Source organism: Periophthalmus magnuspinnatus, chromosome 15 (assembly GCF_009829125.3).
Source record: "Periophthalmus magnuspinnatus isolate fPerMag1 chromosome 15, fPerMag1.2.pri, whole genome shotgun sequence".
In the NCBI taxonomy this organism is placed as follows: domain Eukaryota; kingdom Metazoa; phylum Chordata; class Actinopteri; order Gobiiformes; family Gobiidae; genus Periophthalmus; species Periophthalmus magnuspinnatus.
This window is the reverse complement of record NC_047140.1, coordinates 29466887-29488321: the sequence shown is the minus strand read 5'-3', so window position 1 is coordinate 29488321 and position 21435 is coordinate 29466887. Positions and strand designations below refer to the sequence as shown.

General features: G+C 38.8%; 1 long non-coding RNA gene across 1 annotated transcript in view; it reads left to right on the top strand.

The window, feature by feature from the left end:
• The first annotated feature begins 2380 nt into the window (after positions 1–2380).
• Positions 2381–21435, top strand: part of LOC117382698 (uncharacterized) — a 45675-nt gene continuing 26620 nt past the window's right edge. The window contains exons 1-2 of the long non-coding RNA XR_004542331.2: positions 2381–2636; positions 8319–8364. This is a non-coding gene — a long non-coding RNA (uncharacterized LOC117382698). The remainder of the gene's footprint in view (positions 2637–8318; positions 8365–21435) is intronic.

Genomic DNA, 21435 nt, shown 5'->3' with positions numbered 1-21435 from the left:
AACTGCACACATCGCTCAAAATACAAATCCGGGGAAGCTCATGAGGACGGAAAGTCATTATAACATGGTTAATTTTCCACAATACGTCTCCTTTAACGTGAAGCTAACGGTTAAAATATAAATCTGACCTTATCTGTCATTACGAAGCTCTTTCTACTAAAAGCTCTACACATCTTGATTTGTCAAACTTAACCTACAGAAACAGCATTTTCTACTTTTATCAAATGTTAAATGTCAAATGTGCTCTACAAAAGGCTTTAAAGCGACATGGTGCAACTTTTCAGAAGGAAACTTGACGACGTGCTTGTCTCCACGGCGATGTTATTGCGAATATATATGAAATAGACAAATATATGTATAATATTTGCCTGAAATATGCTACCATGGCTGTAAAATTAGTCTGTCAAAGTTGCGTTTTGCAGTTATTTGTTTGCATTTTTTTTTTAACACTAAGAAAACGGCTGGACAAACACGTGAAAAGTGTCGCTTTTTCACAGATTCGACCTGTAACTTGGCCTGGAGTCGCCTACTTGTCTTCTCATTTAGGTCTATTTCCACTTTTAACCATTCTAGGCCAAAAAAAGGACTCTCCACTGGTAAAATTCCATGTTACACCTTTAATCCTTGTTTATACTTTGATGATCCCCTTTGCAAATGACATTTCCTAAATAACAAACAGAGTCAAACTACAAAACCTCCTTGTATCTCATTGGTTTCTCTGTATAAATCCTGTAGTTTAGACGTCTACAAATGTTCTGAAAACCAGTATAAATTGAAATTGTTCTCCTCATACGATGTTAATTTTTCAAGACTTTTTCGAAAAACACAAAAATAAGCTGCATGTCTGGAGCAGTTTGAGTTTTCCTGGCTGTAAGTGTCAAAACTGTCCAGTACATTTTGCTGTTTCGCTGCAGTTTGGTGCAGATCTGGTGACTCCCTGTACTGTCCCTTCAAAAATAAAGACTAAAACTAAACTCCACTGTCCCTCCTGACTGTGTGAGTTCCAGTGGGACAGGAATCACAGCACAGTCCAGCCACATGAGCCTCTGTCAGGCCAGTGTGAGGCTGTGGACGCACGGGGAAAACACTGAGGCTGCGTCGCTCTGTGGACACTTCGCCTGTGGGAAAATAAGCACAAAAATTCAGTTGTGTTTGTTGCCACAATAATGTCAAAGGAGACACGCCCATTGGCTCGTTCTCACGTCCAGCCCTGGAAACTAACTCCAGTACAGCGACTCAGTGGTGGATGAAGTACCCAGCTGTGTTACTAAAGTAAAAGTACAGACACAAAGCCAAAAAGTGACTCAAGAAAAAGCATCACATGGAAAAAATCTGCTTGAATGAAAGTATTGAAGTACCTGTTTAACAAATTAGCAACACAGACTCAAAATCTGTGTGAAATACTTTCACTTTTTGCTCTAAAAGTACATTTTTAACGTGTAAATGTAGCGATATTGATTAAAATGATTCATATTTTGGTCAACAGTAACAATACAAATCTTTTTTTAAATTTTTTTTTCATGAATTTTGTGTGTTTATTTTTGTTTTGCTTGAAGCCGCAACTTGAACTCAAAACTTTAGACAGGATGTTACTGCGCATATGGTCAAAATAACCCCTTAAAACATATGAAAAGTACTTTTTACTTTTCAGTGTAGTTATAAAATAGAAGAAAGTACAGATGCTGCTCTCAAATGTAGTAAAAGTCAAAAGTATCCACAACATGAGTTATTTGTTAAACTAATGCAACTGCTTTTTGCATAATGTGCCTCCAATTAGGGAACAGGAAAAGTAGTCACTGTGATCTGCAATAACCCACATACGCTGAGCAACTGACTTATTTGGTATCTATTTTGGTCAGAATTATGTAAGAGGAAATCTTTAGTTCCTCTGCAAACCTTAAATGGAGCAAAAACAGCTGGGTCCACAACAGAAGTGTGAACTGTGTTTTGAGGAAGTTATCATGCAACTTTTTAAACGTGTACAGCTCCGGGACGCACGTACATCAACAGAATCAGTGTCTTTGAACAACATGAAAGGAACAAGTCGCAGGGAAATCACCGTTTTGACCACAGCCTCTGCTTTTACTTCCTGCATGATTCCCACCTAAACTAATCAGTGACATCTGAGGCAGTAACTGATGCAACATGCTGTGGAAACTCGAGTTAAATGTGATATTCGTCGCTGTGTTTTGGCACAGAGAGTCCTTGTCTGTCTCTCATTGTCTTTACAGGTTTGCAGAGGGTGTGTCTTTTTGCTCAGCCCTTTCCCCGTGTCATTAAAGCACCAGGTGAATTGACAGGGAACGAACGTGCCCTCACGCTCATTCATGGAGAAGCTGCTGCGGAGGAGGAGGAGGAGGAGGAGGAGGAGGGAGGAACCAGAGTGGGTGTGGCCAAATTGCACCCTGCAAGTCCCGCTCAGTGCTCATTAGAAATTGTGAAGTTAGTACAACTAGAACTATGTGCATTAGAGAACTTTGAGGGGTTAGATTTGCACGTAAAAAGATGGCATTTAAATTCAAAACTTGACATTCCTCCAGCAAAAAAGAGGAAAAAGGAAACTCTGAAGTAATCTGAGCAAACACAATAAATGCAGTGTTACAGAAGTCAACTCCTCCGCACCAGTTTGCAGTTTGGTAAGTTGACTTTTTTTTTTTTTTTTTAAATCTTATTTGGAAGAGTAAGTTCTGTCTTCTGTTTGTTGGCTCTGTCTCCTCTCTGCAATTGTGCACAGATACTTTCTAGTTAAGGCCATGCATCGACTGCGTGCGCCACTGACACACTGCAGAAATAGAGGAAGTCTGGTAACCCTGTCAACCTTCCTCTTCCTTTATTTTAAATTCGTGAATGGCCTTGTCGAATAATGCATTTTTTTTAATTTTTTTTTTTCAAATTTATGACAGAGTGGCTCATTCTAATTCATTTAACACAGACAAAACACACATGATATTTAAGAAATCTACTGAAATCTATTGATATTATAATTTTGCATTGGCTCTTTGTCACGTTTTGCCTCATAAATTGCACATTATTCTCATTATAATCACCTCCACATCTCACTAAGTCACGTTTGGACCAGTGACTCCCTGTACTACCCCTGAACATTGAATAATTCTTTCTAATCTTTATGTAGATGGAGAAACAGAATTCTTTGGATCATAAACACCACTTGTTGGCTTATGCACTTTTCACAAACGTGTCTGTTCTTGACTCAACATTTGGACTCCACATTACACTACTCTGCTGATGCACTCTGTGGTTCAGTGGCTTTTTTTTTTTTTTTTAAGTGAGTGAGGTGGGGTTTCCCTGTCCCTGTTTCCTACATTCATGTGGCCGGATTGAGCCTGCGAGTTTAAGCCCTGCGTCAAACCAAGGCTGCACAAACGTCCCATGAGAATGAGAAACCAAAACGCGCCTTCAAACATCTGTGTGGCAATTGCATTTCTGAGATAGCTGTTATCAATATCCTCATTCATTTGACTGAACTCAGCAGAAACACTTCCTTTTTCTGGTGCTAAACTCTGCCAAAGTCCAAATACACTTGTCATACCACAGGCCTGTATGTCTAAAATCCATCACAAAACTACTTATGTTGTGTTTTTTTTAGCAGGAAATACCACATTAACAAGGACTACTTTGCAAAAAACTCTCCTTCCTGCGGTTTTAGATCTTTTAAGCAGTTGTATCTGTATCTGATCGTGTATTTAAATAGTTCTACTTGTTGGTATGCGTAAAGGAATGCCTGCTGTTTGCTCACATAACTTGCATTGTTGTAACACAAGTCAGTTCTGTTGTGAGACGGTGGACATGGGAATCGTTGCAACAGGAACAAGCTGATCTTTTGCTCTCCTGTGTGAAGCCATTGTTAAAACAAATTGAAGGGAATGTACACAGGAAGTTGCCATGGCGATTGCAAATATCAAACTAGTATTTCTCCAGATTACTCACTACAAGGTCACGGTTGTACTCGAATTAGTTGGACTTTCGTTAGAGATATTTCGTTAGCTTTGCTGTCGATATATTTTTAGTGCTGACGCCAGGTTTTGCTGCTAACCACAGAAATTTTGATTTGAATGTCTTTTTCTTTTTACATAGAAACAAATGAGTGGGTTGTATTTACTTCAGCCCTACTCCTGACCTGAATCATACTTTCTGAAGAAGGTGGGATGAAACCGAAACCTTTAGCAATGTTTTTTTAAAAAGGGAACAGGGAAATATCTCACCACTCTCTGTAAAAAAAAAAAAAAAAAAAAAGGCCTTTCATTTCTTAAGCAAACTGCAGGTATTTGAAGATCTCATAAACAGCTGGAACATTCCTATGATTGGAATGCGTGGGCGTGCAGACTTGTAATCACTGATCACATGCAGATCTTGTATTTGACTTGGCTTCCACATCTGAGGGCGTGTCCGTCTGGTTTTGCACTCATTGCATCAGAGCTTTTCAGATCTGGACACATATTTCTGCACTTATTGGGATGTTTGTGGCACAGATGAGCACACAGCCCCCTCTAGTGGTGCGTTTGTGTTACTGATGCTTCTGTGACCTTCAGAATTGGGAAGTAAGTGAATATATTTACTGAGAATACATGTTCACAAGCACATTTTGAGCAGCTGGACTCTTTTTCATGTAGTTGTAATCAGAGTACAGTTAGTTTAAACTCAAATGAACACATGGCAGTACTTTATCACAGTTTAAGCTTCAAATTGCAGAGAATCATTGAGAAAATCTGAAAAAAACAGCTCTTGTAGTGAGGCAGGTGTGATTTTTTTTCTTCTTGCATGAATAAAACAAACATAAACCCCTTTTTTAATCCTATGCTGGGTTTTTACTCTATAATTTAAGTGTAACCTGGTGTAAAACTATCCCCCCCATCATTGCTAATCTCTTCATTTCATTTTGACTGAACACACAACAGGGAGTGGTCTTGGTTTCCAGTAAATCGTGGTATAGGCCTGGGTGCAGTTGTCATAGGAAGTCCTTCTCTGCCTCTTGTCTTGGTAGTACTCAGGTGAACTAACTGTTGACTGGTTGGTGCAGTTAACCCTGCAGTGGAGCTCTGAGTCACAGGTACTGGTTTCCAGCAAAGACCTTCTTTTACCTGGCAACTCAGAGGAAGTGGTGGAGCTGAAACTGTCAACCCCGGCTGTTACACTTACCTGATTCTTAGCACATCTTGTTCCTTTAAGTCATAAATGAGTCCCCTCCTCATGCAGACACACTGTACAACAAACTGAATCACCAGTTTGCACAGTTCTACAACACTGCAAACTTGTTTCATTTTAAAAGATAAAGGTAAGGTTTTTTTTTTGTTGATTTTTGAAGCATTTTTATTGCATATTTATCCCTGTGTGTCACGTTTTCAAATGTGTTAGATTTCAAGCTGTGAGAACAAATATAACAGTGCCATCTAGTGGTTAAACAATGGTATCACATCCATTTAGAAGTTTCCAGTTGTCTTTCTAACGCATAAAACAGACAGAATAGGTTATAATTGTATGATGATGACATGTATAAATATATTAAAAAATCATATCAATAAAAAAAAGCATGAAATAAAAAACTGAAACTAGAAATATAAATGTTGAGTAGCTGTTTTTTATTTGACACAATCCCTCGTTTATTATCCAAAACAGTCTGATTTCTTTGTGCAACTGCAGAGCTGAGGTGCCACCAGCAGAGGGCAGTGTTTAAGAGTAATGCTTAATATTACTCATTACTCTAATAGACCCTGCTGCCTGGACTTTCGCCTGGAGCTCATCATGAGTCATTTTCAGCCTTTCCCTCTGAGAGTTCTGATCAGAGGCAGCGGCTCTCGGGTGTATGGATCACCTCCGGGTGTCAGCTGCTCTTATTGATCGGTTTATCTCTGAAGACAAAAGGGGCGAGCAGTGAGAAGCCGGCTGGGTTTGGTTCACACACACTGTTCTTCTCCACAGCCACGAGAGGAATGTCTTTGTGGAAACCAGTGAAAGAGTGTTTTAGTATTTTCAGTTTGTTTTTGTGTCTGTTGACCAGTTTGAGGCCTGTCTCTGTTATTATGTGGATTATAAATGCAGATGGAATGTTTAAGCTGTAGGTTTTCAATTCAGATGTATTTTTACAGCATATTTAAAACAACTTCAAAAGTGCTTCACATAAAAACCAACAAAAAACAAACACACAGATAACACGGTACGTAGGAAAAGAACAGTAAAACACCAAGATATCCTGTGTGACTTGTGTTAAATGCCAGGAAGAGAGTGACACATTTAAAGAGGACCCACAGAGCGACACGTTTAAAGAGGACCCACAGAGCGCACACATTTAAAGAGGACCCACAGAGCGCACACATTTAAAGAGGACCCACAGAGCGACACATTTAAAGAGGACCCACAGAGCGACACATTTAAAGAGGACCCATAGAGCGCAGAAATTTAAAGAGGACCCATAGAGTGACACGTTTAAAGAGGACCCATACAGTGACGCGTTTAAAGAGGACCCATACAGTGATGCGTTTAAAGAGGACCCATACAGTGGCGCATTTAAAGAGGACCCATAGAGTGCACACATTTAAAGAACCCACAGAGTGACACATTTAAAGAGGACCCATAGTGACACGTTCAAAGAGGACCCATACAGTGACGCGTTTAAAGAGACCCATAGAGTGACACATTTAAAGAGGACTCAAATAGTGTCACGTTTAAAGACGAGGCTGACTCCACAACATGCATTTGTTTTTCATAATCTGTCTTTTCATGTTATCTTGTCTTTTTAATAATGACTTTCTTGGTTAAAGGTTAAATAAAAAAAAAAAGAGGACCCATAGAGCGCACACATTTAAAGAGGACCCATAGAGCGACACGTTTAAAGAGGACACATAGAGCGCACACATTTAAACACAATCCAGAACATTTACACAAATCTCTTGGATGTATCAATAGAAAATCTTTAGTAACAGCTTCAGTGGCTCAGTTGGTAGAGCGTTTGTCCACTGATCTGAAGGTTTGTGAATGTCGTTGTCGTGTCCTGTGAAGTGAATGTGTGAATGTGTGAGTGGTTCCTTGATATAAAACGCTTTGAGTGACTTGAAAGTGGGAAAAACGCTGTATAAAAATGTGACTATTTACCATTTGGCACAAAAGACGAGCTCCCAAACTGTTCCTCTTACCCACAAAACCCAAGTTCTTTATGAAACGTCGCCACTGCGGTAAAAATAACACATAAACACACTTGAGATTTGGTCAAACTCAGCATTGCACCTGGACTCAGCGTTAGTCTGGAGCCTGGTGAGTCATCCCCGCTCCCTGAAACAAAGCCGTCAGCTGCTTCATGCAAATGTTGACCAACCCAGTGCCTTTTAATAGCATTTTATTGGAAGTTTCAACCACAATCCCCTAATCGTGCGCTATTCTTACATTACGAATTACAAATATGACTTTTAACCAATCGGGTCCTTCGCTGACAGTGTGGGAACATGGGGGGGCGTGTACAAACAGGAAAGGAGAGGTTCTATGGGGAGTTTAAAACGGGGTGTGTGCGCTAAGCTAGGTATTTATGGTCAATTTATGGGTTTAAAGTCAAATATATGCTCGTGTTAGGAAAATCGCAAAACAAAATAAGAAAAACTGACATGAAATCCTAAAAATATACCCCCAAAAAAGCTGAAAATCGCACATTTCTTGGTGAAAAGTCCTGATTTACGTGCAAACACAACCACAAACTCCACCGTAAAGCTAACCCTGAAGTTTTTCTAGTGTCTTTTCTGCAGTTTTGAATATTACTTTCAGACCCACACTCGTCCCCTGAGCCTTATTCAGCAGAGGAAGCCAGCGTTTCTATATTTAACCATTACCAAGGGTTTGGACCAGTTCTCACGGCTCTGGACTTTTACGGGTCAGATTCTCAGGCCTGTTTGAACTCTATATAAAGCAGGCACATCCATTTAAAACAAAGGGAGCATAGAAGCATTGGCTGCGCTCTGAAAAGGCCAGTCATTTGTAGAGCGCTGCTGTGTGCGTTGGAGGAAGTGTGGTTTTTGATGACTCAGCCATGCGTCTCTCTACTTAGCTCTTTCATTCTACCTTCCCCTCACTGTCACTGTCTTTACCTCCCCAATTCATTCTGTAAATCGAGCTTTTTTTTCCCGACTTTCTCTTTTATTTTAGACCTGCACGTCCCGGGTCGGTCCAGCTCGGCCTCGGATCCTTGTGCGTCTGTGTCATTTCAGCGTTGCGGATGACTGTGTGCTTAGAAATGTGTGTGGGAGACAGCTGGCTTCCTCCATAAGAGATTAAAGCATTCTTTTTCTCTTTCCCTGTCCCCTTTTCTGTTTCAATAGGGTTTCAGAGGATGGTAACTGGACCAGAGTGAAGAGGCTATGTCTGGTAAGTGACAAAACAACACTTTTTTGGTTCATAAATATCTGTATTAGTGTCTTTTTTTGTGTTTATGGGCTGATACAAGAGAAACTAGATGGAAATCTGTGACGTTTGGTGTCGTATTTGCTAAATCGTGGTGGAAAATAGCTTTAGTTTTCAGCGAATTTTAGTTTTTAACAGCGTTTTGGTGATTCTGCGTGTGAGGATTGTGTACGTTTTTGTTCAGAAAGAGCAGTAGACTTCATATAAATGTCATATTATTACTTTAAAGGGTAGTACACGTTGTAGTACCGCTTAGTAGCTTGAATTCAGAGACCACATCCTCGAATATATCCAAGAATACCTCCAACTTCACCTCTACTTGATATTTAATCTGTACTTACTCAAACAGTCAAGTCAAGCCATTTTGTAATGTTTTTGTAATGTGTAAGAACATTTCTACCACTATGACTGCTACTACTACTAGAGTTTTGATTTCGTCTACTCCCAAATTAAAAAGTACAACCTTTTACCACCGTCTTCTACAACTGCAACAAGAAATCTTTCCTCAAAACCACTGCTACGAGAGGTTACCGTCCAATAAAGACCCGGGTAACTCCACCGACGCGCCCCCATTTGCCGCTTACTGTAAATATATGTGGGTGTGTGTGGGTGTGTGTGGGCGTAGGCGTGGGTGTGTGTATGTGTGTGTGTGTGTGTGGGTCAGGGTGTAGTGATGCAGTTACTTTTAGTATCGTGCAGTTCCACCGCTGAAGGAGAGGCAGAGCAGTAGAGCAGTGCAGCGTGGGTAGTGAGGGAGGGAGGATGCTTGAGTTGACTCAGCACGTTGTTACCGGGCAGATAAATAGTGAGCGCAAGCACCGCCCCCGTTTGGTTTAACTGGAGCTTAAAGAGAAAGTACAGGACGACGTCACGGTGTTGGTCTCTGCAGTGGTGAAAGTACAGCAGTGTCCAGACCCAGAATGTTCTTTAATTAAACACATGTTACTCCTAAAATTATAAACTGTATATTAAATTGTAGATGTGGGAGGTGATTTATACTTGCACCAAAAACAACTGTAATGATCTAAATTTGTTTAAATATGGATGCATTTAAATTCACTTTGGAGTTTACAATTAGAACATGTTTACAATCTGATGATGTTTGATTATGAATGAGTTTATGAATACTAATACTAATACTACTGCTACTACTACTGCTACTACTACTGCTACTACTACTGCTACTGCTACTAATAACAAGAGTAACATCTGTGTAATCGTCTTGTATGATCCATAGTAAAAGAAAAATTCAACTGGATAAAAAGTTGTAGGACGTTTGGCTGCTCATCCACAATAATAAAAAAAAATAAATAAATAAAATAAATCAATGAATATTAATAGTAATAAAAAATTATAATAATGCTTAGAAACATTTAGAAGCACTCCAAATGAAAAAGTATGAATAATATAAGTTAAAAAAAAAAAAAAAAAATCCAAAAAGTGTACAGCCTTTTTGCCGAGTGTCTTGATGCCCTGTTGCTTATGACCTCTGACCCCTCAGTCTTCAGAGTCAGACTTTATCATGACACACAAATGTCACGATAAAACAGTTTAACCAGCGGCTTTGCTTTTCATCTCTTTCATATTCATTGTAATGATTTGCTCACTTGAACTGGCTTGAGTCGCTTCACAGAATGTTCCAGGTCCCAGGTCCGATCCCCAGGTCGTCTGGGCTTTATGTGCGGAGTTTGCATGTTCTCCCTGTGTCTGCGTGTGCTTCCTCCAGACTCTCCGGTTTCACCCACGAATCCAAAACATGCACAATCCTCTCAATCCAATCACGGAGCTGGGTCCTGCGCCCACTGCTCCTGATGACGTGCCCCCAGCTGCAGTGAAAAATGGGTCAAATGCAGAGAACAATTTAATCTACGTGGACAATAAACTGTACCTTAATCTTGTCTATATAATATAACTTCTTCTGCTGACCATGAATACAAACAGCACAGCGTACAACGATGCTTCTAGTGAAAGTGCCAAGTGGAAAATGTGGGAAAAAAATAAAATAACCTTAAAATAACCTTATCCATGTCCCTCAGAAATGTGTATTCGTCAGTCGTCCAGCTGTGATCTACAGTAAAACAAAACTTCAATCCTGTAACTGGATGCTAAAGTGTGAGTGAAGACGTTTGGCTGCTCATTCAGACTCAGGCTCATGTAGAAATAAGGCAGTGTCCACCAGGAATCTGTCCGGAACTGGAACTGAACAACGGGCTGGCAGTATTTCCCTCAAAATCTATTTTCCACAAGTGAAAAACTGAAACTATAGCGATGTAATGTTAAAGTTATGGATCAGGATGCAAACATTTACCAATCAAAACGCATGACTTTGACTATTTGAACAGGAAAATTCAGAATTTTTGTTTTCTGCTTCAGCTCTAAACCTGCAGCTGAGTCACTAGGAGCAGCTCATGATTTACTATGGACTATTTTAAGGATTGTTTTGTTTGGGTTACAATAGTTCGCTAATTTTGTGCATTTTTATTAGAAGAAAGGGAAAAACACATCCTCACCGCTGTTATTTGGATCTCCCATTTTTATCATTTTAATCGAATCTCAAAAAAATGTTTACAATTTCATTCTTGGGACCCAGAACGCAGTCGCAACTTTAATCAGAAAAAGAACAACTCAAGGTCTCTGTGCAGACTATACACGGAGACGACACATTTTGGCTGTGTAGGATGTATAAAAAAACACTAAATAACTTTCTGTAGCTTGCACAAATAAGCCTGCATGTCTACGTTTGAAAAATACTGCGCTGTGTCTGTGTAATCTCTAATCCATCGTGAAAGGAAACTTCACTTTTGTAACTAAACAAAAGTTTTTTTTTAGTGAGATTCGAGGTCAGATTACTGCTGGACACTGCCTCATGTCTGTCTGAAGGGAGGAGCCAACTACACTGACAATTACTGCAGCATTTTTATTGCTCTGGGGTGTCAGTGTTGTTATCTGTCCACTAGAGGGCGCCAGAGCTCTGCAGTAAACCCCACACCTGCTCTGCGTTCACTCCTGGCACAAGTCTCGTGGCCTCGTCTGTTCCACGCGCTCTAATTTGGACATTGTGTAAATTAAACGAGTAAAATAGCTATAAATACTTCAAAAACACAGCTTTTTTCCACTCTAGAATATTAATAATTATAAAGTCAATTGTTTTACAGATGTTGAAGGTTGAAAAAGAAGCTGTTTTGGCCAAACTTTACGCACAGGTTTTACGCACGGGCTGTTTTCAGAAGTTGGTGATTGTGTTTTTAGATCGAGGCGAAATTAAACATTTTATTGTATTATTTTATTTTGTATTTTTTATTTTTGTTGAAGGTTAATAACTGTAAATTTGATCATCTAGAAATTCATATCTGGCATCACATTTAAATTAATTTGAGGCACTTTTGCGAACGATGTACATGTATTTATTTACAGGTTAGTCGTGTTTGGCACGTGCGTCATTATCTAACCTATTTATGACTGAGTGGGTGGTTGGGTAAAATAACCAAAAGCAAAACACTCAGAGCTCGTGGCTGTCCCTGTTTAATATATTAAAAAAAGTCGTTTATTGAGCAGGTTTTGGGCACGTTCGCATTACGCACGCTGTGACAATCACTAAAGTGTTTTTTTTTTAATCGTGTGTTTTGCAAAGCACGAGTCTGCACTAGTCACAAGTCTTTTCAGCCCCGGCCTTTGAGAAAATGAAGAGTTTTTTTGTGATGAAGCAACTGTTTTTGCGAAAGGAAAAGTTACACGTGCAGGAGGGATTGCGTCTCCGCGTGGGGTTTGCGTGCGTAATTGTCTCAGGCTGATGAAACAAACAAATATAGGATTTATGAACGCGTTTTGCAGGTGGGCAGTGATCATATACAAACCGAATAAGAGGGTTAATTAAAATATCAAAGCCGAAAGAGCCTCCTCTGCGCAGAGACAGGCGCGTGACATTTAAAGTGCGCTTATTTTAACCTGCGTAAAAGTGACTGTTTTCCTGTACTGTGCCACCTCCGAGGACCGTTTCCCTGGTTTAGATATTTTAGATGTACCCGACTGACAGACAGAACATGGGAATAAAAATACAGCCGTGTTAAAGTCATGTATTTTTGTTATAAAGTCCAGAATAAGTGTGTTTTTTGACGCTTTCGCCGCACGCGCTCTGTTCCTCGCGGTCACAAAGCTCAGTCTCTCGTCCCCTGTGTCCGGTCTTTAAATCCAAACACTGCCTATAGGATTTAAATTAGTCTCAATTAAGAACAAACATGTTTTCAGTTTCTTTGAAGAGACTTTCACATGAGTGCGTCTGGCGCGTCTGAGTCAAACTGGAGCTCTGCGGTCGTGTCATATTCTCTCCACGTTTGTTTTTGGGTTTGTTTTTATTTTGACTGACAGGGTTAAATGTTTTTGTGAAGCGCTGGCGTGATAATATGACTTCAAATAATAAAAAAAAGATCTGCATGCAACAGAAGTCATGAATATTCAGCTCAAACATCAGACAGTGGCTCCAGACTCTGAAACTGTCTGTGCATTTGAATAATTTGACTAAACATTTGAAAAAGTACATTTTACATAATCAAACGTGCCCACACCAGTTTAGTACATTTATTCTCTTCTGTTTCACTGTAAAAACCTGCACACAATGATGTTTCTATGTGTTTGGACTGTAGGAAACATCATTTACTGGACATTGGGACGTTTTATTGTATTTTCCTGCTAATGTCAGTGATGAAAAATACACATTTCTTACAAGGAAATGTGTATTTTTTATGTGCGTTTACTTGCACATGGAAAGCAGCAGTAGCTAAATCTGGCACAAATCATCTTTTCTTTTGTAAAATTAACACATTTGTACATAACCCCTGACAATTAAAGATTAAAAAAAGAAAGAAAGGAGGACAAAAAGTCTAGAAACGGTGTAAAAGTCTAGATCTGTGTCGGCAGAATTAACTGAAAACTAAATTTAAATGCGTTTATTAATGATTACGTTACACTTTACTACCTGATTGTAAACTCTAAGCGTCTCAGGAAATTATAACTTTGCTCTTGTTGCACATTTTACCTCCAAACCAGCTCGTTTTTTTGTTCTCTGACGACGTTTTCAGGCTGTTGTTTTGCAGAAGGACGCAGGGACGTGTGTGGGGAAATAGAGGACAGGTCTAGGACGCCATCTTTGCACATACTGTAAAACAAATACACATGTTTTCTCAGACTTGGCTAATAATAGTGTGTATTTGAAGTTTGCGCCTTTCCCCACGCTGTGATTGTGACTCAGGGGATTACAGTTTTTTTTTTAAATGACCCCAAACATTCTCATAATAATAAAGTCTTTGTTTTGTTCACACTTGAGCTGCGAGTTCTGTGCCATAGTATCAGATGTACTGACGCTGCCGAAGCTAAACCACTGACACCGACACTTATTAAAACAGCCTCATAGCGTTTTATTACATCATGACTGCAAATTCACTGTCAATATCTGGATTATAATACACGTCGAAGGTAATGAAGTACAAGGACAGTACAAAAGACGCCTAAAAATCTACTTAAATGGATTCTTTTTACTTTTACTTCACTACATTCGAGAGCAGTATCTGTACTTCACTACGTTTTTTAACTAAACTGGAAAGTAAAAAGTACTTTTCATATGATTTAAGGGGTTATTTTTTACCGTGTTCGTGGAAACATCCTCGCTAAAGTTTCGAATTCAAGCCGCAAACAAAAATAAATACACAAAATTCATAAGAAAAAATTCGAAATTGATTTGTTTTGTTACTGTTGAACAAAATATGAACAATTTTAAATCTATATAACGACATTTACACTTTAACAAATGGTCGACTACTTTTACTTTTTACTCTTAAAGTGCATTTTTAAACGGGTACTTCAATACTTTTACTTAAGTAGATTTTTTTCATGTGATACTTTGACTTTTCCTTGAGTAACTTTTTACTTTATTAGTTACAAGGTTTCGAGTTCAAGGAAAACAGCAAAAAATGCACAAAAATCATGAGAAAAACTAAGAAATTCATTTGTTTTGTTAATGTGACCAAAATATGAACAATTTTAAATCAGTATTACTACATTTACACTTTAACAAATGAACAACTCTTGTGTGAAATACTTACTTTTTACTCTTAAAGTACTCAAGTAGATTTTTTTTATGTGATACTTTTACTTTATTTGTTACTAGGTTTCGAATTTAATCATCGGCTTTGAGCAAAACAACAACAAACGCACAAAATTCATAAGAAAAAATATGAAATTGACCAAAATATGTGTCACTTTTGAATCGATATCACTACATTTATACTTTAATAAATGAACAACTCTCTGAAAAACTAAAAGGCCGTTAAAGTAATGTGATACTTCTACTTTTACCTGTGTATATCTCTACTTTACCTTATCACTGAGTCCTTGTTCCCGGACTGGTCTCAGGGAGGAGACTTTTCTGGAACCAAATCCGTGAGTTTTATGAACAAACTTGGCATCATTTTTGCGTTTTGAGCAGTAACGCAGTAAATTCCTCTGACTTTAAACACAGTCCTTTTGTCTCACTGTTTATTCCACTTAATAAATTCTCACTGTTATCTGATCCTTTTAACGTTACGCCTCCCACATAGACACGACTCGTAGGGCAGCGGGCTCGTTATGGGTTAGTCACTGGGTATTTTAGTCAGAGCGTTTGGCCCGTGTGTGTGAGTGTGTGTGAGTGTGTGTGTGGTCGGCCACCTACTGCGCCTTTTCCACCCGATCTTGTTCTGCAAAATGGAAAAAACACATGTGGAATTATAGATATCAAAGCCATTAGATTAGACATACGAGTGGCATTTTAATTATCATGTCAATTAATTGTTCTGCATATAAAACTGGGACATTTTTGGTTATTTTTTTAAGCTATACCATAAGATTTAAGCTGTAAAAGTTTGAATAAATAACCTCTATAACTTCATTACAGTGTTTCCTTCTGCTGTTTATTATTGCAACTCATAATTTTTTTACAATTTCGCAGCTTTATAATAGTTTTTGTGGTTTAAATCTGTTCTTGGGTGTTGTTTTAGTGGCGTAAATTAGCTTCAATATTATCGTTTATCGTGTATATTTACCTCAGCGATGTATTAAGCTTCAAAATGTTGAGGTTACATGAGTCATTTTGAAGTACTTTTTAAGGCCGTTAACTTGTCCTGGGAAAATAAGGACAGAACATCTGGAGTAAAATGAACTGGAAGCAGAAAAAGTTTAATTATTGTCAAAAAAATTCACAAAGTAGGAAGTTGCTTTGATGAAATGGTGCAACTCTGTGGGCTGTAGATGAAAGGCCTGCGTCAAATGCTGTGTTAGAATTGAAAAAAAATCAGCTTTGAATTGAGCTAAATTTAAAAACGAAAAGCAAAAACTGATGATTTGCTTTGATTAAAACCCCATGACGCTTTTCCAGATTGTTTTAGTAGAAAATCTGCGTTGCCAGACATGCAGAATCTGGAACTTTTTGCATAATTTCTCCGCTCCATCGCTTTTCCAAGATTAAACCTTTACATTTTGTTTCCGTTTTGTGTTCAGCAGGCGTTTGTGCTGTTTGTTCCACGCTCTGTTGGCATGACATTTACCACAGCTGAGCACGACCTTTGAACTTCTACTGAACTTCGCCATGAGAGTCGCTCAGTTTGGCAGATGTTTTTTTTGGTGAATGCGACGCTCTGTGCCAGTATTAAACATGAAACAGACGTGAGCGCCGCAGAGAGGAGGGAACGGCTCAGGTGAGAACACGTGTGGGCTTTGCCTGTCTCCACATTTGGAGCAGTTGCAAACACAAAAACAACACGTTAAATGTCAGCAGCCCTGCGTCGTGTTGAATAGTAAAGAAAGGCCTGAAAGCCACACGCCTCCTCTCACTTTTGGTTTCAGAACGCAAGAATTCTCATTTAATATAAGCTCAATATTGGGCCAGTGTGTGACCTGTGTCTGTTCTGTCGATGTAAATCTGTCATGGGGAACACATTTGAAGCTCGATAACATGTAAAAGTAAGATTTAAACCGCAGAAACTCTTCTAAATCTACAATATTCTTAAAAAAATACAAGCTTAGTCATCAGTTTGCATCTGTAACAAGTCGTACAAGCTATAAATTCAAACTTTTACAGCTTAAATCTAATCATATCGCCAAAAAATAAACAAAAAATTGCAGTATTGACCCTCAAAAACATCCTGTTCCAGCTTCCTTCTGTTGAATGATGAGCTGATGTAGTCAATTTGGTGATAAGTCTATAAATTCAAACCCCTTAATGTAATATTTTGATTTAATTTACACCAAAACGACACCATAGTCCATATAAGTCTGTCATGAGAACACATTTTGAAGCTTGATACTATGTAAAAGCAAGATTTAAACCGCAAAAACACTTCTAAATCTTCAATATTCTTAAAAAAATACAAGTTTAGTCATTAGTTTGCATCTGTAACGAGTCGTGAAGTCGTTAATTCAAACTTTTACAGCTTAAATCTTATCATACTGCCAAAAAAATAAACAAAAATTAGCAGTATTGCCTATAAATTTAAATTCATCGTGTAATATTTTTATTTAATATACAACAAAATGACATGTTTCAGAGTTTATAACGTCTTAGTAATCAGCAAACGTGAACTTCTTAAAGCTGCAGTGTGCAACGTGTGACTAGAATAGACTGATTTGTGTGTAAACCTCCCAAAAATGTAGTAAATGTAAATCAAAAAATAAATTAATTGTTACATAATTCTGCAAAATGTGTGAATGTTTTTAAACGGCCGGTGTGACGCTGTTTTCTGATCTGTTCTAATGTTGTTTCCTTGTCACAGTTTTTTTGTTTAACACACAAACAAACCTGCATATTTAGGCTGAATTCGTCTCTCAAACTGAAAACACTCTGTTCCACCTTGTGATGTCATCGTGTGGTAATACAGGAAGTGCTCCACTGTGTTTTTAAGCTCCACACACCTTCATTTCTAGAATCATTTGGATCATTTCAGACCTGGAATTGCTAATCTCGACTGAACTAAAACGCAAAAAGGCAGATGTAAACTTACAAACTACCACTTCATGACATCACAAGGTGGAACAGAGCGTTTTGAGCTTTAGTGATGTAAATATTGACTGATTACGCAGGATTACTCAAACAAAACACAGCTCCAGGTATGGTTTTCGATGAGGTAACAGCCTTATAACGCGGCTTAAAGCTCACGAGAGTCAAGTTTGCGTAACACAGGACCTTTAAATAATCCTCTAAATGTACTTTCAGACGTGTAGAGTTTGGAAACAGCACACGTGACCTCAGTTCACTTTTTAAAAACACACCTCTGTAGCTGTCGTATTTAATGTTTTTTGTGACAGGAACCTAATTTTTCAGTTCATTTTTTCACGTTAAAGATATAAGGAAGAAAAAACTTGAAGATTAATATAATTTTTTCACTCCCTCTGGTCCTTTCTTTGTGTTCTTTTAATCGTGTGTGGATCAGAACTCTCACATCGGCCTGTCACAATATGTTTTCAGTACGTCTTTTCTGCAAAACAGGGGAGATTTGGGGTATTTTTGTTGTAATGTGATAAGATTTGAGCTGTGGAGGGGTGAATAAGTCCCTTTCCTGGCAAACAATTGGTTCATTCTGTTACTTGTTGTAGCTCACGTCTTTTAAAAATGGTTTTGTGGGATTATTTTGCATGTTTCGATCTTAATCAGAGGCGTAGATTAGTTTCAACATTATCGTTTATCGTAAGAAGTGAACTAAGTGAGTGTGACGTCACCCTCCGGTCAAATAAAGTTCGCCGAGGCTAGCACTTATAGCGGCTAATTTGGAGCCCAGTTTTCCATATTAGGAATTCCGACCGCGAGTATCATAGCAACCAAACAGCCAATCCGGAGCGAGGCTGTTGAAGATAACGCTTCTTCTTTAGCAGGGAGTGGGCACTTAGCAACGCTGTCAATCAAACCTGTTGCTAACGCTAGCGGGAGTGACCTCGGGGAAAGAAGGTGCCTGATTTGTCTGTTTTTAACCCTTTAAAGGCAGGTGTGTCAAACTCATTTTCACAGGGCCACATCATCAAAATGGTCGCTCTCAAAGGGCCAGATGTAAAATGTAATGTAAAAATAAATGTAAAATAAATGTAACTACTTTTTCAATATTTATTACTTATTCAAGTTACAAATATTGCATATGGATTTGCAAAGATATGAAAAATGTCTGTGTAACTGTATCTCCTGATAAACTGATATTTTAAGACAGTCATACCTTTTAATTTACTTTGTCGCAGGCCACATAACATGACCTGGCGGGCCACATTTTGCCCACGGGCCTTGAGTTTGACATGTGCTTTAAGGACTGAGCACATTATAGACCAGTGTAACTCGCCTAGATTTTTATTCTTTTTAGCCATAAAAATCATGTTAATGGAAGTATCAGCGTGTACTTTTGCCTTTTTTCACACAACCACCTTTAATTTAAACCTCTATCCATCTTTATTTTTCTTTTGACGCGTCGAATAACTGACCTGCGCTCTGATTGGTCGCCTTCGAGGGACGACATAAGCACATTACTGTAATGACGGTAACATATTTAAAGAGCCCCATGCCTCTGCTTTGAGACGACGTTTGAATTTACACGAGAGCACGATTGGTTTTGGGGTTACGGCAATGGAAATCCGCAACCGCGAGTCTATCGGCGGCGTTAGCATGCGACGCTATAGGGTTAATTTTGATTTACAGACACAATAGCGAAATTTAAAAGACAGGATCATGTAGAGCGGGTTAATACGAACATTTAAGACCAAAATGACGAGTCTGACAGCAGCCGGAAGAGCGCCCATGCTCGTTTTTATTTGGAACGTGGCGGCTAGCAGGTTAGCTACGTGCATTTGTATGTACAGTTTGTGGTAGCAAAACATCAGGCTTCCAGATTTGTTATCACCACAGGCTTAGTCTCCCATAACGGTCCAGTGTTGTGCGTTTGGATCCGGCCGCTGCAGCACTTCCTCTGTGACGCATCGTGACTCAGAGGTATCCAAAGCCGGAACGCACTCTGGAAGTGGATGAACATTTATCATAGGCTCATGTCACTGTAAAGACACAATAGACCCAGTGTTACTGCCAAAGCTCTGCCATTCACGCACAGTCATTTGATCTAATGTTTCAGATTCACCGGGGAAACTGGCGGACACGATTAGGGACTCGTCAAATCTTTTGCAAGTCTCACAGGAAAGAAAACAGGCTGTAATTATATTGTCAAATGCTTTTTCTTATTTAGACTTTTCCCAGTGATTTACGCGGGATTGGGAATAGCAGAGAAAGTACGGAGCGTGTGAGCCCGTGGCAGAAGGACTGTTTTTGGCCTGTTGTCATGTGTTAATAATGAAGTACCATCTAAAAGCCAGCTGTGTGCGGGAGGATCACGCGGACAGCTTACTTCAGCTTTAATTTTAAACATGTGTCAGCAACAAATCTGATTCACGGTAACAAATTTTAAAGCAGGACCCGTCGCTATAGAGATACATAAACGATAAAGAATAATACTGAAACTACTTTGCCACTGACTCGATAAGAATAATGCAAGATAGCCCCAGTATCAAAAGACATGAGCTACTGGGAGCGTTTGTCCACACAGGGCCGGTTCAGATTATAAGAAGATTAAGCAGCTACTTGGGGGACCGAGGCCAGCAGGGGGCCCCTAAAACGCCCATACATTTATATTGAAAATAATAAAATATATCAAGTTTTATTGGGCACAGGGGTTGTGTGTTTGCAGCAGCCTAAATATCCCTTACAAATGATTATTTTTTATATCTATAGTAGCAAAATATCTGCTGCTGCTACGTTTGTTTTTGAGTCGGGCAGAGGTGAGGGCAGCTATGCGTTTACACCGGTGCAAGGACCCGACATAATGTAAATGTAAGCTCACTGTTGCCAACTGGAACATATTAAAATCCACCAAGAAACGAACAAAAAATGTCTAGAATTTCAAAAATCTCAACCCCCCCTTATATGTTTGTGTTCTGTTCTTGTGACTATAAGTATTTGTGTTTATACGATGAAAATCAGACTGAAAACATCCAAAATATCACAAATACAATAGGTTAAAGTGATGAAAGCAGAGTCATAATGTTGTCTGAGCCAGGAGGGGGCCCCAGAGACAAATTCAGCTTAGGGCCCCCTGAAAGCTGGGACCGGCCCTGTGTCCACTGATCCGAAGTTTTTGGCAGTTCAAATCCTGCTCGCAATGTAAACATCATTAGCTGAGCAGTCGTTAATGCCGCGAGTGCCTTAAAAGTGGAATATCGCTGTATAAAAATGTGTCCGTTTCGCATTTACCATGAGCTGCGACAAATAAACAGCAAAACGAGCAAATAATTAGCCACGGAAGTCACTTATTCAAACTGTTACAGCTCAAATGTGATCGTATTACAACAGAAACACCCCAAATCTCCTTGTTTTTTCACAAAGAAACTGTTCACACTGTAAATATTGACTGCAAAAAGTATTGTAACTCGATATAGTAATTATCATGACAGGCTGTGTACTTCCCCTCACACAGAATAACAGGAATAATAATAAAAGTAGTGGGATTACGCCTCCTTTTATTAGGCATTTTATTAGGTTTGTCATAATAATCACTATATAGAAACCTGAAACTATATTTTTCGGGGTCAATATTACTCGTGTGTAGTTTTTGTTTACAGTATTCGGGCATTTTTTTGGTTATTCTTTGACGATATCATGAGATTTAAACCGTCAAAGGTGGAATTAGCAACTCGTATGACTCATTACAGATGCAAACTAACGACTAAACAGTTTCATTTTAACAATATTGTAGTTTTTTTTAGAGATTTTGTGGTTTAAATCTGCTTTTGGTTGTTGCGTCAGTGGCGTAAATGAGTTTCAATATTATCGTTTAGCTTCTAGACTTCACAATGTTTTCGTGACACAGCTACTTGTACATTTCTTAGTGATTTCTTAGTTTAAATCTCTTAAATTTGAAGTTAACCTAGTTGGGCTGTACAGCACAGTTGGTACCGCAAGGGTTTTAAAGAGTAAGAAAGATATTAAAA